The sequence below is a fragment of the Cyanistes caeruleus genome, chromosome 6 (genome assembly GCF_971803275.1).
Source record: "Cyanistes caeruleus chromosome 6, bCyaCae1.hap1.1, whole genome shotgun sequence".
Taxonomy (NCBI): Eukaryota; Metazoa; Chordata; class Aves; order Passeriformes; family Paridae; genus Cyanistes; species Cyanistes caeruleus.
In genome coordinates this window covers 64,092,130-64,101,033 of record NC_141706.1, presented here as the reverse complement: position 1 = coordinate 64,101,033, position 8,904 = coordinate 64,092,130, and the positions used below count along the sequence as shown (strand labels likewise).

Sequence of the window (8,904 nt, the reverse complement as noted above, 5' to 3'; positions counted from 1 at the left end):
TGCAAAGCCTGCCTGGGATTTTAACCAGAAAGGGTTGGGGAATCTTATCAATCTGCTATTATTATTTTCTTTTTCTTTCCCCTTTGAATTCCACTCAGCTGCTGACTGTGAAAACACAACAAGAGGCTCAAATCAGTCAGGCCTTGGCGTATTCAAATTGGCACCAGTTTGTTTGTTTTGGGGCTAAAGCCAGAGTGAGAAAGCCGAGGCTTTGAGATGCTATTGGAATCACCTGGGAAAATACACACTCCTTTCATCTTGCCTCTATTCCCTGTGGCCAGGAGGGCTCTCTGCCCCCAGCTGGGCTCCCAGCCCCCTCCTCCTTTTTATCAGCAGCAGGACCCTGGCTGTGCCTGGGACGGGCACTTAGCTGTGGCCATATGACATGGGGTGAAAGTCCCAGGGGAACAGATGTTTCTCTTTCAAGGAGTGTGGGGGCCAGGGGGAGAGCATTGGACAAGGTATCAAATACCTTCCAGGCTTTCAAAAATCAATGCTGGGAGCTGCTTCTCTTGATCCTGGTGGGGAGCTGCTGGTAACACCTAACCCCTGGTGCAGCTCTAAAAGAGGAACCTGAATGCAGCAATGGGTCTTTTAAATATTTTTTTTTTTTTCTGTCAGGAATAAGATGTCCAGAGACATGCACAAAAGTCTTTGAACAATTCTGTTTTTAGGCTTGTGAAATTTTCTGTGCATCTTTCTGAGCCCATAAAAACAATGATTCCCTCTCATAAGAGCCAAGGCCCAAACTCCCTGCAATGGAAATTGCACTGCTCTCTGATTTTCTCCCTCAGCCCCAGCTTCCTCATTAGAAGGTGTTGAAAACAGTTGCTTTCATGAAGCTTTGGGGGTGGCATCAGCCATTTCTTTGCTCAGTGCTGTCTGCTAGGAAGAAATTCTGGCCTCTGAGGGTGGTGAGGGCCTGGCCCACGCTGCCCACAGGAGCTGCGGCTGCCCCATCCCTGATGGGGTGTTCCAGGCCAGGCTGGACACTGGGGCTTGCAGCAACCTGGTCTTGTGGAAGGCGTCCCTTGTTGCCCAGAACAAGATGATTTTTAAGGACCAACTCAAATAATTCCATGATTCCATGATTTTCTGCTTACTGTGACAAACATTTCTCTCCTGCTTACCTCAAGTCCTCAGCTTTTTCAGATTCCTTCATCTTTCACCAAACCTATTTTCTGCTTTTCCTTTTCTTTATTCAGGACTGTATCAGTTTTCAGGACACAGATCTGCTGCAGACCAGGAATTTTCCCTTTTTGGATCCATGTAGCCTGCTCACACCACTGCTAGGGAGTGATTGATATTAGCTCAGCCCAGCAGCCCTGGCTTTGAAAAAATGTTTCATTTGGGGAGTAACATCCCACATTTCTCAAACAGAAGCATGACATGGCCGCTCTGGAGAGGGCATTGAATGTCTACACAAACTTTGCTGTCCAGCTGTGAGCTCAGCTCTTCCATCTGCAGCCTGGAAGGAGTGATCCCACAGGGTCACACCCTCAAACCCACCATCACCTGAGCTGACAAACAAGGAACGGGGTCTGCCCGTGGGTTTTGAACATCTTGGAAGTGAGGGGGTTTCTCAGCATCTTCTGGTCTGCTTCTTCAGTGAAGGAAATTTGTCCCCAGGTTCTCTTTCTCCTGTTCAGCCAAAGTCTCATTACAGGCAGTTTGTTTTTCTGGCCACTTTCAAAAATAATTTCTGATACTGTTCCCTACAGCCTTTACCTAAGAATTTGACAGTCACCAGTGGAGATGCCTGGTACAAATGTAAGTTTCATGTATGACAGAGACCAAAAAGGTTTTATTATCTGTTTGCCAGCAACTGGATTTGGGATTTCTTTGCTTTGTTTATTGTGTTTCTTCTGTTAGCTCCAGTGGATGTGTCTGAAAAAAGCACTGCACAGACAGCAGGTTTTGCTGTGTGAGTCACTGCCAGAATAAGGATTGATATCTACCCCACAATCTTGAATTTCCTCACCCGTGCTTGGTGGTGCTTCCCCTTTCCTCTCTGCCTTTAGCCCAAACTGGTGCTTAAAGTGCTTGTTTTGGAAAAGAACAGAGCATGAAAGTTTTGATGGGATATTAGGAAAAATTTCTTCATGAAAAGGGTTATCAAGCACTTGAACAGGGCTGTCCAGGGCAGTGGTGGAGTCACCACCTCCAGGGGGATTTAGAAGATGTGTGGATGTGGCACTTGGCATATTTTAGTGGTGGGCTTAGCAGTGCTGGGGGAAAGGTTGGAGTCGATGAACCTAAAGTACTTTTCCAACCTAAACAATTTTATATAGCACAAAACATATCTCTGCACCTGTACAGAAGGTCATGAGTGCTGATCTGATCATTCTCTGTGTGTGAAAGGTCATGAATGGAGCCCAAATTAGCTCATAAATTGCTGTAAAAGTTCAGGATTTTAAAAATAATGAGCTATGCATTTTAGGTGTTGTTATTTTGCCTTCCTTGGGTTTTCAGGCTTTGCTTCCCAAATTCAGAGGTGCAGATCGAGCTGAGGCACAGTGCAGAATGATTTTAAGGAAAAGAACTATCAAATGAACTCATTTTTGGCAGTGTTTCATTGGTCTGTAATATGATAAACACTGTCTTTTAAACAATGTTTGCTCCCAGTTGCATCAATAAAAACCTGGCTCAGGGGGTGAAGACCAGTTTGGAGATGACCTGAGATCTTCACATCTTACACATGATCACCACCACTCTTGCAGCAGGGATGAAATGCCTCCCAAGGAGTCCCCAGGGCAAGGCTGCTGTCCCCAGGAAAAGGTGAGAAATTGGGCACTGACATGGAGACTTGCCCCAGAGCACAAAATTAATGCATGAACAAATCTGGAAGAGGTTTTCACTTGGGGAGCAGAAACCCCTCATTTGCAACATAATCCAGTGCCACCTAGCTGGGAAAAGAGTCTGTGAAGAAAAAAATGGCCCAAAATTTCTGCTCACCTCCAGACTTTGGTGGTGGATTATTTTTTCTGTCACTGAGAGATGATTGACTGTGACCTTTTTGAGAGCAAGGAGTTGTCAGGAGCTCCAGATTCCAAGGTTGGAGTGTGCACTGCAACAGGCACCCTGTGGCAAAGATTAACAATAGCTTTTTAGCATCACCTGCAGCTTTTTCTTCTCTCAGGTTTGTGTCCTGGTCTGTGAGACAGTCTCTGGATTCATCATGATGATGTTGAGTGGCAAACACATGACTGTATTAAATCTGTGGGATTTGTAATGGCATTTTTTCCTCCAGCAGCACATCCCTGAATTCAAACCAGGCAAGGCTTTCTCTGCATAATAACTGCACATGACTGGCAGCCTCTGCACAGAGTCTGCTCTTGGTGGGATAATGGAGCATGTGCCTGATACAAGAAGTACTGCCTTTGGCCAGTACGTTGGTGTAGAGCTTTAGGAAAGATTTTACACCAAAAATCCCCATTTTGGAGTAAGCTGGCTGCATGTTTTCACTTTCCCTAGTAATTACCAGCTCCCTGTGTCATCATGTCTGTTTCAGTGGCTTTTGAAACCACCACGTTGCCTTCTTCAGCTAATGGCAGAGGAATGTTCTCTTAGACACAGACACTTCTGGAGGCAGAGCTCGTTTTTTCCCCAGGGAGCTGTGCTTCCTTGCACACATCCCAAAGGCACTCGGTGTCTCCACAGCCCAGACAATGTTTCACAGGCATCACCATCTTTTGTGCCTCTGTGGGGTTTTGCAGGGGGCTTATCCCAGCTGCTCTGCCTGGGGTGGGACTGACCCCACTAATGTGGGGCAAGATTAAGGGTTTCAAAGCCTGCCTCAAGTCCTTGGAGAGGTCTCCACATTCCCATTCTGTCCTCAGGACTCTGCTGGTTCCCTGTGCAATGCCCAGACCCAAGCAGCCTTTTATTGTCCCCAGTTCCACTGACATCATCATTGCTCTGTGCAAGTGAGTTTGCTGCTGCTGCTGAGCTTGTAGGGAGGGTAAAACCCCTTCAGGATAAGACTTCTGCTTCCCACCAGACTCTTCCGGAAATCAGTCCAAAACAGAAAAAGACAGCGGGATGATCCAGCCAGTCTTTCATCCCTAACGAGAGGCTCCTAATGAGAGCCTCTTCCTTCTGCCATGGAGCTGTGCCATTGTCCCCCTCTATATTGTTGTAGTAGGGCAAAGGAGGAGCAGGGAAAGGATCATTTAGCACGTGAAAGGCACCTCTTGTATGGGGCTACATGCATGGCACAGTTCAGCCGGGGTGAGCGACCAGCTCCTGCCAAGCTGTGATGTATGAGGCAGAAAGGTCAAAAGTTCTCCTTTACAATCGGCAAGAAAAGAGAAGGCAGGCAATGGTCACTTAATTTGTGGGTTTTTCCCTCTACTTGTCAAGAGGAGTTTGGGCAGTGGTGATGGATGAGCCATCAATTAAAGTCGGACACTTCATCTTTTGTCCTGGTTCCCAAAGGGCACAATTTAAGCCCTGGCCAAATCGATGGGAGTCCATCCACTGATGCCAGCGGGTCCTGGATTGGGATGATGGAGGCTGTGGAGAAACTGGGTTGAACAGCCTGCCCTTCTCCATGCTCAGTGCTGTGTCTCTTGGCTCCTCAGTTACCAGGCAGGACTTTTCCAGAGCTGAGTCTTTTAACATTTGCTACCAAGTCCTTAGATTTCTCTTCCTGGTCCCTCTCCATGTAGGTTCTTTGATGTGCAGCTGGGGCAAACAGTGGGCTGTGCAGTGCAGCAGCTCCTACTCACTCCTTCCTGCTTATCTGACCACACATACTGTTAATATTTCCTCTAAGGCACTCAGCTCCCATGATAACACCACTTTATCCACAAAAAGCTTTTAAACATTTTCCTGGCAAGAGGAACCTTTCCACAGTTTTATTGCAGCTTATATGGCCCTTATGGCTTGATCCTGTAGCACCTGCCCTGCAATCAGCTCTCACACTCCTACACAAGCATGGGACGTCTGGGACCCCCTTCTTTGGGAAGTATTGTTCCACATTATTGCACACACTGGCCTAGGAAAGCTAAGCCAGATTTACAGCCATAAAAACTCAGTTTGAAGGTGAAGTCACTGACTGTGAGGGATGGCTCAGCCTCCCTGTTCATGCCTGGCAGGGAGTCTTTGATCTTAGATGTTTATAAAAGTTTCCTTCCATGTTGGAAAGAGACCTCAGTGTGTGTACCAGACACTTCTTCCTCCCATGTCCTGGTGCCCAGGTTTGCAAGGCAGAGATGCTCCACTGTCCTCTTCCCTCTGACCAGATCTGTAGAGTGTGGGATTTGGAACCACAAACATTTGGAGGTCACCAGCTCAGAGGATTTACCTTCACTGGAAGCCCTCAGGCTTCCTGAGTTTAGTGTAGGAAAGAAGAGGTACCATGAACTTTGCTCACCCCTGTGTCATCCCTAGCTGGGGTGAAGGAGCTTCCAGCCACATAATATGGGCATGGCCAAGTGCCCACAAAGTGCCCACATGCCTCCACAAAGGGGTATAATTAGGAAACTGGACACATTCTCCTCCATCACTGGTCTTGGCTGGCCTGAATAATAACCTGTCCCTTTAATATAGACACACAGGCTGTTTTCTTTGTGTCACACAGGGTGTGTGAGGATTGCTTCTCCTCAGTCTGGATGGAGAGGTTGGGGACTGTGGGATTTTATGACAGCACTGGCTGGAAAACCTTCACTGTCTGGTCAGAGCCTGCAGACACTGTCACATGCCTGAGTGCTCCCAGACTGGATGGTTTGTATTGGCCTGGGATGAACAGACACTAATCTTGTCTCTGCTGCATATCTCCTTGGAGAGTTATCCCACTCTCTCTTTGCTGGCCCTCATCACAGGACCCGGCATAAAACACCATGAAAAACTTTCTTATGGGAGTGGAACAGAAGCCAGTTTATTGTTTTTCAATCAGCCCCTTTTCTTACAGCAACACTCATGAGGAGGACACAGTTGTGATTTCCATTGAATGGATGGTTTGGCATTTCCATTTGGAGTGAATGGAAGCATTTTGGAATGCACCAATTAAAATGATTCAGATAATAAGAAAATACATACAGTAAATACTCAAAAAAATTGGGGAACCCATGGAGATTTCTTGCTCCACTTAAGCTGGCATTTTTAGTCCTGATGTTAATGCCACAGTTCTTTCTGGAATACTGTGGCTCCATTAGCATCTTCTAATACCAGTGAATGTATATTCCTGCATATTTTATGTAAAGGACTGGATGGAGTCCCAGAGCCATATTGTCCAAGGTCCTGTTTCTTACCGCCTGGGACCATGTTCAAGAGGTCAGAGGAGCCCAGATCTCCTGATCAGAACATGGCCAGAAGAATCCTGGAAGACTCTCTAGCCTTGGGGACTGTTCAAGTTGTGAGTGTTGCTTTTGGATGATGGCAAAGGTTTAATAAATGCTGCAGCTGTAGAGAGTACCCTCACTGGAGAGTTTAACTCCCCATGTCAATATGTGATTTACATTTCCAGGCTCCATGCATCCAGCCTGCAGGACTCCTCTGTCAATGGGGTGGGCAGATCCAGCGCTTACTTTGGCAGAAGAGCTCCTCAAGTCTTGTTTAATTAGAACTCAGACCAGCTTCCCGGAGGCTGTGGGAACCTCATTAGCAGCACAAATAGAAACTTGAAGAGGCCAACTCAGTGGGAAAAGATTGCTTGCTAAGAACTTTACTTACCAGGAACTTAACCTCTTCAAGAGTTGTGTCTCTTAGGTACAGCAGAAGAATTTATGGCTGGAATACAAGGTCTCACAATCTTCCAAATGTTGGAGGTTTTGTTTTTCAATGTGAATAAAAACCTCTCAGAGGAGTAGACAAAATCTTTTTGGCTTAACAGTCTCCACTTGCTCTTGGCTGTCCTCTCTTCAATTGATTTTGATTATGGAATCATAGAATGGTTTGTGTTGGAAGATACCTTAAAGATCCTCCAGTTCCAACCCCCTTGACATGGCAGGAACACAATTCCTGGTGTCTGTGTCAATGCTCTTCCACCATTTGGAGATCCTGGTTACAGATTTGCTGTCCTCATCTTTGCCTCAATTTGGAAATGTTACCTTATATTTTAATAGGTGTCAGCCTATAAAAAATTCAGTTATTTTAATATTTAAGTTGTAATAACAAGATTTTAGACACCAAAATTCAGATTCACTTAATCTCAGATGCCATCCTACTTCTTGTCTCTTCAGAAGGTTTTAGAGAGGTCTTCCTAGGCTAAGTCAATAAACACTGTGTGCCTGTCTGCTTCAGGACTGGCATGGGAAAGAGCTATAAAATACAATTAGAACACTTGAATTGCAGCTCAGTAAATATACACACTTGTCCATGTCTGTGAGAACTGGATGGAGTCTCAGGCCTATAATGTGCAGTTCCCTTCCCTTCCCTTCCCTTCCCTTCCCTTCCCTTCCCTTCCCTTCCCTTCCCTTCCCTTCCCTTCCCTTCCCTTCCCTTCCCTTCCCTTCCCTTCCCTTCCCTTCCCTTCCCTTCCCTTCCCTTCCCTTCCCTTCCCTTCCCTTCCCTTCCCTTCCCTTCCCTTCCCTTCCCTTCCCTTCCCTTCCCTTCCCTTCCCTTCCCTTCCCTTCCCTTCCCACACTGAAGAGGCTAAAGGGACCCAGATCTGCTAATCAGAAGGACAGAAGACTCCTGGAAGAGCAGCTAATTGTTCATTTCCTATCTCCATCCCAGCCTCATGCTGACAACTTTGCCATAAATTTCAGAGAAGAAATATGTGTTGGTCTATAAAACAAATCCATGTATTTTTTCCTACCTTAAAGACATGATTATCCTCCTGCTTCTTTGGCCTCAACAGACAGAGAGGGAAAAACTGGATGCCTGTATGTACCTACAGCGTTGTTTACAAAATCATGAGGATGAATGATGTTGGTGAAGTTGTGTTTTCCTTTTTTTAATTAAATGCATCCCACCCAATCAGGAAAGAAATCAAACCCCCAGTTAAAATAAAGGAAGATCAAATAAACACATGTATGTTTTGAAAAATGATGTTGTCAGTGGGAGGGGGACAGATCAGAGAAGAAAGACCAAACAGTCTTTCTAGAGGAAAAACCTTTTCATGGGCAATCCTTGCAAGACATGAAAAAGGATTTCTGCTGCAATTTTCACTTCTGGAATTATCCCAGGCTGAAAGACCTCTGGTTTTATGTTGATGAAAGATAAAGCACAGGGGCAAGATTTCTCAAATCCCTGTTATTATTGTGCTGGAGGAATAATCCTGTTTTGCTGAGTTTTGAATCTTTCCTACTGCTGCCAATAAAAGTAACTTATTGCCATGAAGACAAAAAAGTTTCCCCAGACCAGATATCCACTACAAAGAAAGTGTTTTGCAAAATACAAAAGAGAGAGTGACCTACTGCCTCGATTATAGCAAATCATGAGATGCTTAAAGAGGGATCACATTGTGCTTCCCACTCCTATTTCCTTCAGGCTGGGGCAGATCCTGTCTTCTATCCAATCAAAAAACCTCTGTTTCCCTGTGGTTTTGATATAGGTTTCCCCCAAAACCTACAGAATGCCCTCTGGGGTCTGCAGCAATGGCAATGGATCATTTGTAGCCCAGAGTAGTTGTGGATACTTTATCCCCAGAAATGTTTCAGCTGGGGCTCAGAGCAACCTGGCCTAGTGAAAAGGGTCCCTGCCCATGGCAGGGGGTAGGAACCAGGTGTTCTTTAAGCTTTCTTCCAACCTAAACCATCCCATGACTCCAAATGCAATTCATGTCCCTGTCTGTCCATGCAACTGGTGTCACTGTCCCTGCTTTGCTGCTCTAACTGCTGTGGTCTTGCTCTGGCTCCTGCTGTCTCCAATTTGCCTGAAGCTTGGTCTGCAAAATGTAATTACACTGGAGAAGTTCCTCCTTCTCAGTGATGCCAAGGCCTTGCCAGGAGTGTTGTT

At 45.9% G+C, this 8,904-nt stretch overlaps 1 long non-coding RNA gene across 1 annotated transcript; it reads left to right on the top strand.

Moving 5' to 3' along the window:
* Positions 1–355: 355 nt before the first annotated feature.
* On the top strand, positions 356–6,818 carry LOC147652774 (uncharacterized). Its single transcript, XR_015288370.1, has 3 exons — positions 356–461; positions 1,722–1,770; positions 2,626–6,818. It is a non-coding gene; the product is annotated as an uncharacterized LOC147652774 (long non-coding RNA).
* Positions 6,819–8,904: the final 2,086 nt, after the last annotated feature.